Below are 17,465 nucleotides of genomic sequence, written 5' to 3' on the forward strand. Positions count from 1 at the left end.
CTCAAACCCTCCAACCCCCAGCAACATTCCCGTAAATTGTTTCTCATGGAGAAGTCAACGTTTCAGTCCTGAAGAAGGGTTAATACCCAAAACGCTGACTACTCCACATCCTGGTGCTTCCTGGCTTGCTGTGTTCTCCCAACCTTCTGCTTACCAACTTCGGGTTGCAACACGTCGTGGCTCAGCCTCACAGTGTCAGGGACCCAGGTTTGATTCCAGCCTTGGGTGGCTGTCTGTGAGGAATTTGCACTTTCTCCTTATGTCTGCGTGGGTTTTCTCTGGGTGGTCCTGTTTTCTTACATAAACCAAAGATGTGCAGGTCATGTGGATTGGCCATGCTTAATTGCCCATAGAGTTAGGTACATTAGTCAGAGGGAAATGGGTCTGGATGGGTTACTCTTCAGGGGGTCGGTGTGGACTTGTTTGGACGAATGGCCTGTTTCCGCACTGTAGCTAATCTCATCCAATACTTTTGTTACTAAAGGATGGCAGAGAAGGCCGAATGGCCTAAGTTCTGCTCCGATGGTCTTGCGGTCTTAGGTTTCTCTAGATCATTTCATTGGCAATGTGCAGTCCTGTGCTCAATGAGCAGCAGTGTCCACTGAAAGCAAAGCTCATAGGATCGTAGCACTCCTACAATGTGGAAAAACAGGTCCTTCAGCCGAACACATCTGCACTGATCTTCCGAAGACTAACCCACTCAGATCCATTTTCCTACCCTCCATAACTTGCACACAGTTCCCCAAGGGTGGAAGTATTCCTGGGTTCCTGGTGCCATGAGGCAGCAGTGCTAACCCTGAGCCACCATGGATTTGTGGTTGTGGGGGGTGGGGGAGGCAATTGTAGTCCAGCAGAAAACAAAAACAGCCCACCTACTCTCCCACTGCACCCACTGTCAGAACTTGCAGGAGATTCAGTCCTGGGGGGTGACTGAAGGCAGCGTCACTGGTGGGATCTGATTGCTGGGAGCGCTGGTGCCCCCGCTGGTGCTTCCGCAAGTTGCAGGAAAACATGAACCTCTTTCTACACTCGGGCCAGATGGAGGGCATCTCCCCGGTGTGGGCACATTGGTGCTTCAGTAGGGCAGAGGAATTGCTGACGGCCTTCCCGCACTTAGGGCAGCTGAATGGCCTCGCCCCCCTCCACCACTGACACCCCCAACACCCCCGTGTGGTCCAGCTGGTGATTCAACAGTGTGGAGGAGCAGGTGAAGACCTTCCCACATTCGGGGCAGGAGAACGGCTTCTCCCCGCTGTGGATGGACTGGTGCCTCAACAGGGCATCGGAATTGCTGAAGGCCTTCCTGCACATCGGGCAACTGAACGACCTCTCCAACATGTGGACACACCAATAGGCCAGCAGGTTGGAGGAAAGAGCAATGCCCTTCCTGCACTCGGGACAGATGAACGGCCTCTCAGTGTGGACCCACTGGTGTCTCAGCAGGTGGGAAGAACTGCTGAAGGCCATCTCGCACTTGCGGCTGGAGAACAGCCTTCCCCGGTGTGGACCAGCTGGTGCGTCAGCAAGGCAGAGGAATCACTGAAGGCCTTCCCACACTCAGGGCAGCAGAAGGGCCTCTTCCCCTCTGTGGGCCCATTGGTGCTTCAGAACCCTTTCAAATTTCACAATATCCTTCTGATAGGAGGGAGACCAGAATTGCACACAATATTCCAAACGTGGTCTAACCAATGTCCTGAACAGCCAAAACATAACTTCCCAACTCCAATACTCAGTCAGAGGATTGGGAAAGCTTTCAAAACCCTTCAAAAAACAAACAGGAAAGAATGGAGGGTCAAACCGAATTTTTGAGAGTCAGTTTGGAAGCATCAATGAGAAATCGGCGGAATGGGTTTATTGGGGACGCGTTCTCCTTAAATTTACTATATACGTATTTCTCTTGTGCTCTTCATAGTTTCTCTGTGCTGCAGTGTGTAGTGGCTCGTTGAAATAATGTCCTGATGCAGCTTCGTTTGTGGGTGTTGGGATGATTGCTTCTGTGGTTAAGTATTTGGTTTGTGTGTGTTGTTTTTCTGTAGATGCGAGTTTGAAGTTCCCCATTGACTGTTCGCTCTACTGTGACATCTAGGAATGGCAGTTTATTGTTGTTCTCCTCTTTTTCAAACCAGGAAACCCCCTCAGGCCATAGTCTCACGACTTGAAACACCAATATACAGACTAGTCAAAGGCCTCCACTGAAGACGAAAACACCTAGTCGAAGATTCACTCCACTCCATTTACTCCATCCAAGAATTCCTGAATAACAAAGATACTAAGATAGAAGAGGGTGGAATAATGCTGTCCTTTGATATAACAGCCCTGTTCACATCCATTAACATCAACGTGACCAAAGAAAACTGAAGACACTACTCGAAGAACTAAAGACAAAAACACAGAACCAACTTCAGCAGCAAAGATAACACTGTCAACCTCGTGGAACTGTGCCTTACCACCCATTTTATATTCAGTAACAAGCCCTACAAACAAATCAACGAAATGCCCATGAAACACTTCTGTCATCAAAAAATGAAACAAATTAGAGGAAACCTACAACACCATCAACAATCTCCTTACTGGCATAAAATTCACAAAAGAGGAGAACAACAACAAAGTGCCATTTCTGGATGTCACAGTAGAGCGAACAGTCAATGGTAAATTCAAAACAGCATCTACAGGAAAACACCACACGCGAACCAAGTACTTAGCTACAGAAGTAATCATCCCTACACATGCAAGCAAATCTGAATAAGGACACTAGTTCAACGAACCACGATACACTGCAGCACCCAGTGACGACGAAGACCAATAAGTAACTATACAGCGCATTGGAGGAGAATGGGTTGCCAAAAAAACGCACTAAAGATTGCTTCCCTGACCGGGAATCGAACCCGGGCCGCAACGGTGAAAGCGCCGAATCCTAACCACTAGACCACCAGGGACATATGGGCAAAGTTTGACAGCTGTACTGAAAATTGCTTCCCTGCCCGGAAATCGAACCCGGGTCACGGGACTGAGAAGGCTAACACCAATGTCATTTCTTGTATCCATTGCTCCCGATACGATCTCCTCTATGTTGGGGAGACTGGAGCCCCATCACAGAGTCAAGTCACAGCGTTTGAGGGAACATCTCCAGGACACCCGCAACAATCAACCCCATCGCCCTGTGGCCCAACATTTCAACCTCCCCTCCCACTCTGCCAGGGACATGCATGTCCTGGGCCTCCTCCACCGCCGCTCCCTCCCCACCCGATGCCTGGAGGAAGAAGGCCCCAACTTCTGCCTCGGATACATTCAACCCCAGGACATCAATGTGGACTGCACCAGTTTCCTCATTTCCCTTCCCCCCCACCTTACCTCAATTCCAACCTTCCAGCTGAGCGCTGTCCTCATGATCTGTCTTACCTGCCAATCTCCCTTCCCACCTATCCGCCTCACCCTCCTCTCTGACCTGTCACCTCCATCCCCATCCCCATTCACCTATTGTACTCTTTGCTACCTTCAGCCCAGCACCCCCCAATTTATCTCTCCACCCCTGGAAGCGTCCTGCCTCTTTTCCTGATTAAGAGCTTTTGCCCGAAACGTCGATTTTCCTGATCTTCGGAAGCTGTCTACCTGCTGTAATTTTCGAGCACCACTCTGATCTAAACTCTGGTTTCCAGCATCTGCAGTGCTCACCTTTGCCTACCCAATAAACCCAGTGTGCCGATTTCACATCAACAAACTGACACAAGCAGACACAACGTCTGCAGAAACCCTAGCCACATTACTTTACATCAAAGACATCTGGGAAATGATGTCGGGACAACTCAACCCTCTCAGCATCATGGTAGCCCACAAACCGCCCAACACACTTAAACAGCGGCTAATGAACCTGAAATACCCGATACAAACAACCAGAAAACGAATGTTATTTACAAAATACCATACAAAGAAATATATACATGAACTCTGCCGCACAGTTCTCTGTGGCAATAAATGCTGGGATGAGATAAGGAAGATTTTTTGAGCCAAAACGAATCGGCACTGACTGGACAGTCATTTAAAATCAACGCTGTCTGTCCAGGATGGAAGACCCGAAGGGATGAACAGTTTTCTTATTTCCTGAAGATTTACAAAGGTGAGACTGGGTTTTGGTGTTTGTTCCGTTTCCACTCCCAAGAGCCGCAGTGGTTGCCAATAGCCAGGCGGTGAGTTGGGGAAAGTGAAATGTGCCGGTGAGCAGCGTGAGGGGCTATTTCAGCTTCCCCTCCTCTGACAGCGCTGTGACTTGACTCTGATGTTCTCAGGGACATTTACTGACGTGACACAGTGAAAGGATTCTCATTCCCACAGATCGGGAATTCAAACCGTATGCGGGCTTCAGGACAATGAGAAAGATTAATTGGGGTGTGTGAAGAAGCTGTGAGCTGCATTTCAAACAGGTAGGTGGAGTCAGATGCGTCATCCATTTCGCCCCCGGCCCTGTGCGGACCTGACATAGCCATGCTGTCGAGTTCTGACGTTAACACGGACATGCGCAGCAATGGGAACATTCACAAGAGGAACAGCCAAAGATAATCATCGTCACTGATTCCCTTCCACAGGCCCAACTTTGTGAAGCAGTATCTTTCACTGGCAAATAAAACACCTTTGTCCTCAGGTGCCTGCTTAACTTCGATCACGACTTCACGCCCCTCACTGTTCTAGTCTCATTTCCAAACTCTTGGCTCATCGCCTCAAAAGCAGCTCTGTGGGTATCTGCTTGTTCCACCCTGACAGGCAGTGGGTTGCAGATTCCCGACCAGTCCCAATGTGATTGAAATATTTCAACCCGTCCACTGATTGCATTTAAAAACAAACCGTGGAGCAATCTCCCTTTTCTTTTGATGTCGTTTCTCAACTGTAGTCGGCAGGGATCACACCTGCGTGGGGGAACCGCAATGGGTTTCATGTCCATCGCATTCACCACTTGGCCCATCAACACAGAACCACACTGACAGCTTCATTTCCCAGGTCTGTCTGCCTGTGGAGCTGCGAAAGAGTAAATCATTGCAGAGTTTGTTTGAATCCAATCACTTCACAGGTTTCGAAAGGGTTAAATATCTGCAAATGGCGAGTCTGGGTGTTTCATCCCGAAAGATGAAATGGAAGTTCAGTCAAAAACAGAAATTGCAGGAGCAACTCAGCAGGTCAGGCAGCATCTGTGGAAAGAGAATCAGAGACAATATTTCAGAACTCGTTTTTTTCCTCATCCAGGTACAGCCAAACCTGCTGAGTTTTTCCAGCAGTTTCGCTTTCTGTCTCGGATTCTCAGCATCCGCAGTCCTTTACGTTAGAAATTCAATAAATTCAGAAACCCCTTTGTGCTGCCTCAGTGGAGAAGATTTCCGTTTGGGAAACATTTTCCTGAAACCATTAAAAACGTGCACGTTCGCAGCGAAGAAAGCGGTAGGAGCGAGAACAAGAAACACTCCCTCCCTGGGTGGTCTCGAACCACCAACTTTTCGCTTAACAGCCGAACGCGCTGACCAATTGCACCACAGAGACAGACCCGAGCGCCAGGCCCACAGTGTCTTTGCGAAACCTACTATTCAATTCATAATTCAACCCGCCCCGCCCAAAATTACCATTGTCTTCTATCAGTTTTACTTTTCCATAATAAAGCCTTGGACATTCATTATGGAGACATGGGGACAGCCTGATCCCACCATCTGCAGGCACATCCATGTCACGAGGAACGAGCTCTCCTACACCGGGGCCATCGCCCTTCGAGCCTTTCAGTGTTTTGCCTCTTCCCGAATTTTCTCATTGGCCCCGAGCCGAGAATGGGTTTGAATTCCTGATGTGCAGAGAATTTTTTCAATGTCTCGGGTCAGTTCATCTCCCGAGAATATCAGAGTCAATCAGCCTCTGAAACAAGGGGACAGTGTCTGGACTGTCTCTCCTCAGTCGGACAGTTCATCTTTCATTCTCCTCTAATTCCACTTCCCAAAGAGTTTCTAAAGATTCACAAAGCTGGAGACTGGGATTTGTGTTTTACTTCCTGAACATTTTTCCACCTGCTAACTGACAATATTTTGCCAAAACCTCTTCCCCATTGTAACACATGCATCATGTTCAGGGATGAGCAATTTCCATTTTGTGGAGACATTCCCAAGTTTGGGAATGCTCTCTTTGGAGCAAAGATGGTTAACTGGAGATTTCCAGGGGCTGTTGGCAATGATGGGAGAAGACGTGGTGTTTTCGCTGCTCGTTGGATGCTGCCTGAACTGCTGTGCTCTTCCAGCACCACTAATCCAGTATTTGGTTTTCAGCATCTGCAGTCATTGTTTTTACCTTGTTGATTTTACCCCAACTGCGAATCCTCTTGCAAGGATGCCTGCTTTGATGAAGTTTTCCTCCTCTCTCTACAAGAATCTCAGGGAGTCCCTCTCCCACTGCAACTCCCAGGTCATTTCCTCTGCCCTGAAGCTCTTCAACCATGTTGTGAAACAAACTCGGTACCAGAGCCACATTTGCCTAGTTTCAAACTTCCAGCTCAGTTACTGTCTCCTTGACGTGTCCGACCTGCCTATCTTCTTTTCCACCTATCCACTCCACCCTCTCCTCCTTGACCTGTCACCTTCATCTCCTCCCCCACTCACCCATTGTACTCTATGCTACTCTCTCCCCACCCCCACCCTCCTCTAGCTTATCTCTCCATGCTTCAGGCTCACTGCCTTTATTCCTGATGAAGGGCTTTTGCCCGAAACGTCGATTTCGCTGCTCGTTGGATGCTGCCTGAACTGCTGTGCTCTTCCAGCACCACTAATCCAGTATTTGGTTTTCAGCATCTGCAGTCATCGTTTTTACCTTAATGATCAGAAGAACCTATTGCCACTGACTAGCGTCAGTTACCAGAGGACAGGGATTGCAGTTCTTTAATGGAAAGCAGCATTTGTGTAGACCAAACACAGCGAATACTGCAGAAAGCCGAGGAGCATCTGTGGAAAGGTAAACAGAGCCGACGTTTTGAGTGTGCTACGGTTTTTGTTCAGAACTCAGTGTTTTGCCTCTTCCCGAAGTTGGTCCAGGTCTGTGTCTCAATTGGCAAACACATGGCAAGTGCAATGCTGCAATGTGAAGTTATAGCCTTTGCTGTTTAAAAAAAAGCAGTGCATTGTTGAAATGGTGACATATTGGAATGTGGAGAAAGTGAGGACTGGAGGTGAAAGTCGAAAAATGTGGCACTGGAAAAGCACAACAGGTCAGGCAGCATCTGAGGAGCAGGACAGGGAACGTTTCGGGCACAAGCCCTTCATCAGGAATGATGTATGGATGTACTAAGGGGTCTCAGAGTCCCTCCACACCAGTCAATGCCAGTTGTCGGGCAGATGCAGCAGGCAATGAGCGAGGCAAGTGATATATTACGAAGAGGAATTGAGTTCAGAAGTGGGGTCATCGAACATATTCAAGGCTAAGTTCATCTGAGTTTTGAACAACAAAGAAGTGGATGCTTATCGGGGGAGGTAAGAAAATGGTTTTAAGACCAGTAAAGGTCAGTCACAGAGTCTGACAGCATTGAACAGACTCTTCATCCAACTAGTCCGTGCTGAGTATGTTCTCAAACTAAACTCGGCCCACCTACCAGTGTTTGGCCCATAAACCTTCGAAACTTTCGTATTCATGTACTTATCCAAATGTCTTTTAAACGTTGTAACTGTACATGTATAAAATCATGAGGGGCATGGATAGGATTAATAGACAAAGTCTTTTCCTGGGGTGGGTGAGTCCAGACCGAGAGAGCATGGGTTTCGTGTTAGAGGGGAAAGATACAACAGAGACCTCAGGGGCAACTTTATCACGCAGAGGATGGTACGTTTATTGAATGATCTGCCAGAGGAAGTGGTGAAGGCTAGTACGATTGCAACTTTTAAAATGCATTTGGGTAGGTGTTCCCACAGAGTTAAATGTTGTCTGTTCTCAGCTCTGCTCGATTTCTGTTGAAGCTTTGACCCCCTTTTACACCTTCTGGAGCAATAAAATATTCTAAGCCTCCTGGGAATGACACCTTATCTATACCCCTTCTGATTTTAAAAATCTCTATTAGGTTAACTGTCAACTTCCTCGGCTCCATTGGAAAAATGTCCCAGATTCTTATTAACTCAAACCCTCCATTCCCTGCAACACGCTGGTAAAGTCGGGAATAGGGAATTGCATCAAATCACATAAATGTACTGTCTGAAACAATCTAGCTGTGTTCTGGCCTGAGATATTGAGAGTCCCTGGTGTAAGTAATTACGAATGCAATAATTTTGGTCACAGAATTGAACAATCATTTTGCAACAAAGGGGTCTACTTTGATAAGGAGGTTTGGTCATTTCTAGGGTAAGTGAACAGTTTGGAGATCAGGGAGATGAAGTTCCAGACACTTGGGAAGGGCAAGAAATGAATTTGATAAATAAGACAAAGAACTGTGGATGCTGGAAATCTGAAACAAAAACTGAGAACACGGGAAAAACTCAGCAGAACTGGAAGCGTCTGTGGAGAGAAAGCAGAGTTAAAGTTTCGAGTCCAACAACTCCTCTTCGGGATTCTGAAATAGTTTGTGAGAACCCCTTAAGTCATCTGCCCAGCTTTAAGGCCATAATACACAGGAGCAGGATGAGGCCATTTGACCCATCGAGTCTGCTCCACCAGTCGATCATGGCTGATATGTTTCTCAATCCCATTCTGCTGCCCTCTCCTCATAACCCTTGACCCCTTACTAATCAAGAAACTATCTCTGTCTTAAATGCCCTCAATGACTTGGCATCCTCAACCCTTCTCCGAGTGGAAACATCATCTCCACATCCACACTATCCAGTCATAGAGTAGCACAGCGCTGCCTGACCCACTGTGATCTCCAGCATTTGTTGTTTTCAGGAAGGATTCCAGCATCCACAACAACGCGCTTCTAAATTTTGTACCCAGTTGTTTAGCTGTCCCTGGACCCCGCGAGATTTAATCTTACTCAACAATCCACTGTGTGGTACAGTTAACAAAGTTCCCAGCCCCTAACTCTTTCTGCACACATGGGCCGCACGATGGATCAGTGGTTCGCACTGCTACCTTACAGCGCCAGGGATCCGTTTTCGATTCCAGCCTTGGGGCGACTGTCTGTGTGGAGTTTGCACATTCTCCCTGCCGTGTCTGCTGGGTTTCACCCGGGTGCTCTGGTTTCCTCCCAAAATCTAATGATGTGCAATTTCGGGAGAAGTGGCCATACTAAATGGGTCCATAGTGTGCAGTAAGTGTAGTGGAATGGGATAGGGGAATGTGTCCGCATGGGTTACGCTTTGGATGGTCGGTGTGGACTTGTTGGGCTGAATGGCGTGTTTCCACATTGCAGGAATTCTGCGTGGCATTCCCCCAACTCCATGGTCTCAGCACTCTTGGCATTTCCCATGGAGAGTGTGGGGGAGGGAAACAATGTTTTACACGGGAGTAAAGTTCAGTGCGTGTGAAGCTAAAAGTAAACGCATTGCTTCAGCTGTTTTCCCCGGTATACCAGAGGTTGAGGGGTGATCTTACAGATGTTTATAGAATCATGAGAGGCATGGATAGGATAAATAGACAAGGTCATTTCCCTGGGATGGGAGAAGTCCAGAACAGGAGGTTAATATGTTTGAGGTGAGGGAGGCAAGTGTAAGGAATGATCTGCCGGAGGAAGTGGTGGATGTAGGTCCAATAATAACATTTAAAAGGCATCTGGATGGGTATATGAATAGGAAGAGTTCAGAGGGATATGGGCCAAGTGCTGATAAATGAGACGAGATTAATTTACGCTATCTGGTCGGCACAGATGAGTTGGACAGAAGGACCTGTTTCTGTGCTGTGTATCTCTGTGACTCTGGCTTGCCTGTAATGTTTGCCCTGCCTGTGTGTTCAGTTTCTGTCTGGTGTTGGTGACAATGCCTTGATATCTCATTTCCTCCATCTCCCCACTTCCACCACCCCAGATGTTAACCATTTCGTGTCTGGTTGTTTCTCAAGAAGCTGCATTGAAGGTTCATCCTGAATTGACACTTTTTTTTGCTTCCCAAAATCAGACTTACTCACTCCTACATATCGTGAAAGATACTAACTCTCAGGTGGAGGTATCCAAAATTCAGAGGTGTCTGTCTTGATGTTTTCACTTTTCGGTCTCTGTAAGATCCTGAATCAGTACCGTCGGGAGGATTAGTTTGAGAGGAGTGAGAATAGAGGGGTGAGAAGGGGTGGGATGGTGCTTTCAATTTTGTCGAAAAAGAAAAGAATGTTCTGCAGAAAGTAGAATTGCTTGTTCGGAATTTCTAACCTGGACTGACAGTTATGACTTTTGTAATCTCTTTTTACAGATTATTTGAAGATCTGAAGACGGAAGTTTCAATATCCATCGATGAAGAGCTTTGCCTGAAACATTGACTCTGCTGCTCCTCAGATGCTGCCTGATCTGCTGTGGTTTGACTCTGACTCTCCAGCATTTGCAGTCCTCAATTTCACGTCAATGTCTGGCAGTCACTGAATCCATCGGGACGATAACAATTTTCGACTATGATTCTGTGAGAAGGAACCAAGCTTTTTGGTTCCTCTTTCAGTACGTTTTCAGCATCAGTGAGACTGGAAGAGAGACCTGACTGTTGCAGCACTCTGATTGTGGAGCCAGTAAAAGTTATACGGACTGGGAAGAGGAATTCACGGCAGGGAGGTGCTGTACACGCGTTTGTGTGCAGCTGAAGCTTCGGTCATGGAGAAACCCAAGGAATCCCGTCCCGTGGAGAAACCATGAATATGTGGGAACTGTGGGAAAGGCTTCCGTTTCCCATCTGACCTGGAGACTCATGGGCGCAGTAACACCGGGGTGAGACTGTTCTCCTGCCCTGAGTGCGGGAAGACCTTCAGCAATTCCTCTGTACTGCAGAGGCACCAGGGGGTCCACACAGGCGAGAGGCCATTCTCCTGCCCCGAATGCGGGAAGGCCTTCAGCTATTCCTCCTTCCGACTGACCCACCACCGGGTCCACATATTAGAGAAGCCCTTCAGCTGCTCTAAGTACGGGAAGGCCTACAACGATACCTCTGCCCTGCTGAACCACCAGCGGGTCCACACCGGGGAGAGCCCGTTTCCTGCCTCAAGTGTGGGAAGGGCTTTACCCAGCCATCCCACCTTCGGGTCCATACGGGGGAGAGGCCCTTCCCCTGCCCAGAGTGGGGGAAGGCCTTCAGCAATTCCTTCCACCTGCTGAGGCACAGGTGGGGCCATACCGGGGAGAGGCCGTTCACCTGCCCCGAGTGGAAGCGGAGGTTCTCATCATTCTGCACCTTGCAGAAGCACCAGCGGACACACCAGTGCTCCCCACAATCTGATTCTGCTGGTGAAACTGCAGTGGGTCACTGCGAGGACTGAAACCCTGCACATTCTGACAGTGCTTATAATGGGAGAGTCAGTCGGATTTTTTTGTTTTATGCTGTCGTGCTCCACCACCCCTGCAACTTTGCTTCCAGTGGGAGCTGCTGCTCATTGAGACCAGGCGCTGTTCTCTTCAGTTTTTTTTGTCCAGTTAAACAATTATTGACTCTGACTAGGAACGAGCTCCAGTCTGTAAGAAATAGCTGAATACTCCAGGGTGTCCATTCGCATTCATCTGTGACTTAGAAATTAAATTTATGGTTATGTGCCTGTGAAGAACTCATCATTGAAGGATTGCCCAACGGCTTGGCAAGCCATTGTTGGAAACTGTTTGCTTGAATTGATAATTTTAAAAATTCTCTTCCTTAATTTACCCTTCAAGTTTCTGCCTCTGAGATGGTGGAGGACTTGATCAAAGAGATTAAATCATTGCTATTAACTGGATTATCTTGTTTAACTTTGCCTGAGTAAATTTGTGGTATTCGTAATTGTTTGTTTTTGTTTAAATTATAATTCTGGTGTGCAAGATCTGTTCATCAAGTGTGGTTCTCTTGATGGAACTGCTGTGGGTAACTCCCAGTACTGAGCCCCTGTGATTTCTGACAGTGTGTGTGAAGTGGGAGAGTCAGTGGGCTTTTTTGTTTTATGCCCTTGCCCCACCTAGCCCTGCCGCCAACTGATTCCATTGGGCGTTGCTGCTTGTTGAGCCCAGGAGCTGTTCTCTCGAGATTCTACTGTCCAGTTAAAGAATTGTTGGCTCTTTCTGGGAATGAGTCCCAGCCTGTAAAAAAATGGCTGAATACTTTGGGGTGTCTATTCACATTCAGCAGTGACTTTTAAATTAGATTTACAGTTACGTGTCTGTGAAACAGTCATAGTCCAACGATTGCACAAAGGTTTGGCAATACATTGTTGGAAACTGTTTGCTTGAATTGGTAAGTTAAAAAATTCTTTTTCTTAATTTTCCACTTAAGTTTCAGTCTCTGAGATGGTGGGGTACTTGATCAAAGGGTTTGAATCATTGCTATTAATTAGATTATCTTCTTTAACTTTGCCCTAGAAAATTTGCCATATTTATACTTGTTGGTTTTTGTTTAAATTATAATGTTGATGTGCAACATCTGTTCTTCATCAAGTCTGGTTCAGAACAGTTGAGAAATTGAGGGATATTGCATGTTTTAATTTCACTGTGTTGTGAATCTAGTGGCAGTGACAGTCATTTGTATTGGGTTGATTACCCTTAGTTGTAGTGTCTTCCACCCCAACTATTCACTATGGTAGTGAGTTCCGCAGTCTCACCACACTCTGAGGTTTTTCATGAAATCCTTAGTAGAGAATTGTAAGGGGAAATGTTGACGAGGGCAGAATATAGGGTCTTAACTGCAAAAGCCAGGAAGACATTCGACAAAGTAAAATCATGACTATGTAGGGACAAATAAGGAACTTTGACAGCAATGAAGAGGTCACACGTCAGAGGTCAAGATAATGGTCGTGACAAAAAGAAAAAGTACTCTGCAGATATTCGATATTGTAATTAAGCAAGTTTCTAGATGCTGCAGTTGGTTGAATACGATAAGGTAAAAGATGAAATAACCAAAACCACGAATGTAATTTGATGTCGGTCACCAGAAAACAAGTGTATTCTGTTGATTGATATAGGCCAATTGCATGCAAGTAGGCCATTCAGGCCATCGAGTCAACATTGACTGACCATCCTACCCAGACCCAGTTCGTTACCCAATCCCTGTAACCCTGCATCTCCCATGGTCAGTCTACCCTCAACTGCACGTCCTTTGGACTGTGAAGGAGGCCAGAGCACCAGAGGAAACCCACGCAGACACAAGGGGAGAATGTGCAAACACCACACAGACAGTCGGCCCGAAGGTGGGATCAAATCCAGGTCACTGATGCCGTGAGGCAGCAGTGCTAACCACCGCGCCACCACCACATGCTGGTCTTTAAAGAAGTGAATTTCAAAGACTCGAGAACACTTGTGAGAAAAACAAAACTTTCCTATCTTAAATGAGAGACTAGTCTCTGGCTAGAATTGAGTTGACATTACATTTACATTAAGTACTCTCCAGATGTTATACAGCTCCATCGGATCATCTGTTTCTGCTAAACTCAAACTGATACAAGCCCAGCCTGACATCCCCTTGTCCCCGCTTATAAGTTGAGTAAATGAGCGACCCTCGACCTCACTGGCATGACAAAGGATGCCCTCAATCCAAGTTGATCTTAACTGTCTAACCTCTTGACCCCCACGCCACAATGTGGTCAGCTGCAACTCAGCCCTGAACGAGAGCAGAGGAACTGAATACACAGCAGTGAGGTGGACATTGCATTCCCAGAGAATATTGTTCAAGTGTGAATTTTGTTCAGCTCACATTCGGATCACTGCAGGGACTATGTCTCCTGTCATTTAAATGTCTTTGATCCCAATAACAGTCTAGTTTTGTTGTACATTTTGTGTGTTTTATCTGTGTTTCACCACATGATTTTCTGTTGCTGTCATTCCCATTAGGATGTGTGAATTCAGTACCAGATAATACTTCAGTTCTGAATTTTCCTTGAGGATTGTGTAGGACGTACTAAGTGTCAGTCAGAATGGAAGAAGGTCTACTGTTTATTTAACCCTTTGCTGTCCTTCTCCTGGGACTGTATGAATGGGGAAGTGTAGAGGAAGTTTTACTCTGTATCTAACCCAATGCAGTTTCTGTCTTGGCAGTGTTTGTTGGGGACAGTGTTGAGGTAGCTTCACTTGAAATTTAAGAGTAGAGGAAGCTTTATTCTGATCGTCATCCCATGCTGTCCTTGTCCTGGGAGGTTTAGATGGCATCTATAATTGAAGTGAATGCAGACTTGGCTGTGGGAGTGGAGGGTACTTCTACCTGAGCACACCCATCTTTGAGATTGCTGTGCTGATCAAGACAATCTCAGACACCTTCATTCACTTTTCCAACCAACCACAGGGTGGTTAAGGATGGATATAAATGCTAGCATTGCCAGGGATGCCCACACCCCATGCATGAATAAATACTTTATGTTTAAATGTTACATTCACGTTCCAAACCCTCTAATGTATGATTACTTACATGGAAAATTCCTGTCTGCTAGAATTTCATTTTAAAACATAGGATTGTGTCAACCATGTAGAAATATAACAAGAACAACAAATGGAGAAGTTAACAGGTAATGAGCAGGACCAGAATGCTGAGTCAGCCTGACCCCGAAGGCTGAGAGAGTTCTCCCAGATGTTGAAGTTACACCAGTGCCTTTTACTCTTGCAGCATCCCCAACGGTTTGTCCCTGATGTAAGATCATTCAATGACCCGAAGTATGAACTGTTTTTATCTCCATAGCTGGTGCCAGACTTGCTGAGTAATTCCAACCCTTCTGCTCTTCCCTTTCATGGGATTTGAGCTTCCCTAAGTCAATGTAATGAAGAACTGCAGATGCTGGAGATCTGAAAAACAAAAGTGCATCAAATGCTGGAGAAACTCAATAGGACTGGCAGCACATGTGGATAGAGAAGCAGAGTTAGCATTTCAAGTGCTGTGACCCTTCTTCACAACTGTTCTGGACTCAGGCCAGGATATTGTCTTTGTTTCTTTCTCTCTCTCTCCACCGGTGTTGCCAGACTGGCTGAGTTTCTCCAGCAATTTCTGTTATGACACTTTTATAAGGTTGATGTTTGTTATCCATCCCGAAGTGCAAGGTATCTTGCTTGTGCCAATTCAGAGGGCAGTTTAAGAGTCAACCACATTGCTGTGGGTCTGGAGTCACATGTAAGACTGACCATGCAAGGATGGCAGTTTCCCTCCTGAAAGGACATTGGTGAACATGGGATTTATGACAATTGTCGTCAGTGCCATCGATACCATACTGAGACTAACTTTGTGTTCCCCATTTATGATTTGAATTATTCACATCTCACCTCTTGCTGTGTTCATCCTGTGACATTATGACTACACTGTTGTTTCCCATTCTTTGCTATTTTGTGTTTGCTGTGCACGTCTTTGTCTTCTGATGTTTGGGAAATTGAACCTGTTTAAAAGATTGCCCTAAACCTGGACCTTTGACCTAATCTTTGGTCACCTGTCCTAATCTGTGCTCCGGTCTTGTGATTTTTAAAGGAATTCTCATTATGTTCATTTGAAGCACTGTGACATAGTTCACTGTACCACAGGTATTATTTGATTGCTGCTTGTGTCCCTATCTTAATATCTGAAAGTACAGGGTCATATTTTAAATGTAGAAGACAAAAATGAGGATGATTTCTTTTCTTTCTGAGGGTTGTGTGTCTTCTTCAAAAGGCAGTGGATTCAAGATCATTAAGGCAGAGGTAGATAGGTTCTTGATAACCAAGTGGATGAAAGATTGTCGGGGATGTGTTGGAATGTAGAGTTGAGGTTGAATTCAGATCAGCCATGATCTTATTGAATGTTGCAGCAAGCTCAAAGTGCCGATTGGCCTACTCCCGCCCCTTATATGTTTGTATCAAGCAGTCTGTGTCTCCCCTCTTATAGCTATGAACTGGGTCATTCCTTTCCAATATTGCCCCTTGTAGACAGTTAATTTCACACCAGATGGCCCCCTATTGGGAGCAGGCACATTGTAGCAATTGCAGTATTCCTTGTGTTAATTTTGTTGCTTCTTACTCAGTGTTGCTGAGAAACTTCTAAATAAAAACCAAAACACTTGTATTATTATCGCACCAATGGAAGTGTAGGTTTGGATGTATCATTGTTGAATTAGCCATTCCCATCTTTTCCAGAATTCTGTGTTTAAAGCCCTCGAGTCTGGTTTCCACCCCTGAAACAGTTCTTATCAAGGTCATATTTGACATCCTTTGAAACGGTGATAGCGATAAACATTCCCTCGTCGACCTGCGGACAGCCTTGATCAGAGTTAATGACAGTACTGACCCTCTCCAGCATCACTCTATCCTCTGGGAGGGTCTGGTTTTAGCGTCTTCCATTCTGATTTGTTTTAACGTAGCTGCTGGTGTTGGCATCTATACTGATAATATCCAACTGTGCCTGAACACCACTTCTCTCCCGACTCCTCTATCATTCATAATTTACAAATAATTTCATCTGAATGCCTGCCCAATTTCCAGCATTGGATAACCGTAGACATTCCCTTAGTTAAATATTGTGAAGTGTGAAGCCATTGTTTTAGTCCCCAAGTTCGACCTGAGCCCCCGTCCCCCCCCACCCCCGTCCCCACCCCAGTAACTCTGTTGACAGCCTTCATGTCACTTTAAAACTCGGATCGATAGATTCGTGAAGAGTTGGGGGATGAACAGTTGCAGGAAAAGGGCAGGAAAGTGAATGTGGGGAATGCCAGATCACCCAGAATCCTACTGAATGGAGAAGCAGGCTCAAGGGGCTGAATGGCATATTCCTGTTCCTATTTCTTATGGTTCCCGAGCCCTTCCCTCTGATACAGGACACTGACTTCAGTGTGTGCCATTACTGAGAGTGCTGATGTTCCCTTGTGTAATATCAACAACTTAGCAGCTGCTAAAACCTCTTGCTCCTTTATTACCTCCAAACACAATATGCCAATGTGTTCAGGGGAGGCGATGGCCGACTTTATTGTCACCAGACTATTCACCCAGGTAATGTTCCGGGGACTTGGATTCACAACCTGCCCCGGCAGACGGTGGAATCTGAATTCAATATAAATCTGGAATTAAGAGTCTAATGATGAAATCGTTGTGGTTTGTTGTAAAAACTTATCTGGTTTCCTGCTGTCGGAAACTGGTCTGATCTACATGTGATTCAGATCAACTGTCAGATGGTTGAATCTTCACTGCCCTTTCAATCAAAACCTCCACGATAACCTCCCTACTTTTATACTCCATTTAAAGGCCACTCTCCCTTCTGCCTTCCCTATTAGTCACTGTGCTCCCAGAAGCAGGATTGTGGATCAGTTTAAAGTAGGTCCTATATCTCTGATTACATCGGTACAAAAGGCAGTGAAGAAAGGTTTCAGCACACTAACCTTCATCAGTTAGGGAATTGAGTATAGATGTTGGCAAGTTATGTTGTAGTTATACAGGACGTTGATGA

General features: G+C 46.1%; 1 non-coding gene across 1 annotated transcript; it reads right to left on the reverse strand.

Annotated features, from left to right (window-relative positions):
- Nucleotides 1-2,864: 2,864 nt before the first annotated feature.
- On the reverse strand, nucleotides 2,865-2,936 carry trnae-uuc (transfer RNA glutamic acid (anticodon UUC)). Its single transcript has one exon. It is a non-coding gene; the product is annotated as a tRNA-Glu (tRNA).
- Between the last annotated feature and the right edge of the window lie 14,529 nt (nucleotides 2,937-17,465).

Source organism: Chiloscyllium punctatum, chromosome 36 (assembly GCF_047496795.1).
Source record: "Chiloscyllium punctatum isolate Juve2018m chromosome 36, sChiPun1.3, whole genome shotgun sequence".
NCBI classification, from domain to species: domain Eukaryota; kingdom Metazoa; phylum Chordata; class Chondrichthyes; order Orectolobiformes; family Hemiscylliidae; genus Chiloscyllium; species Chiloscyllium punctatum.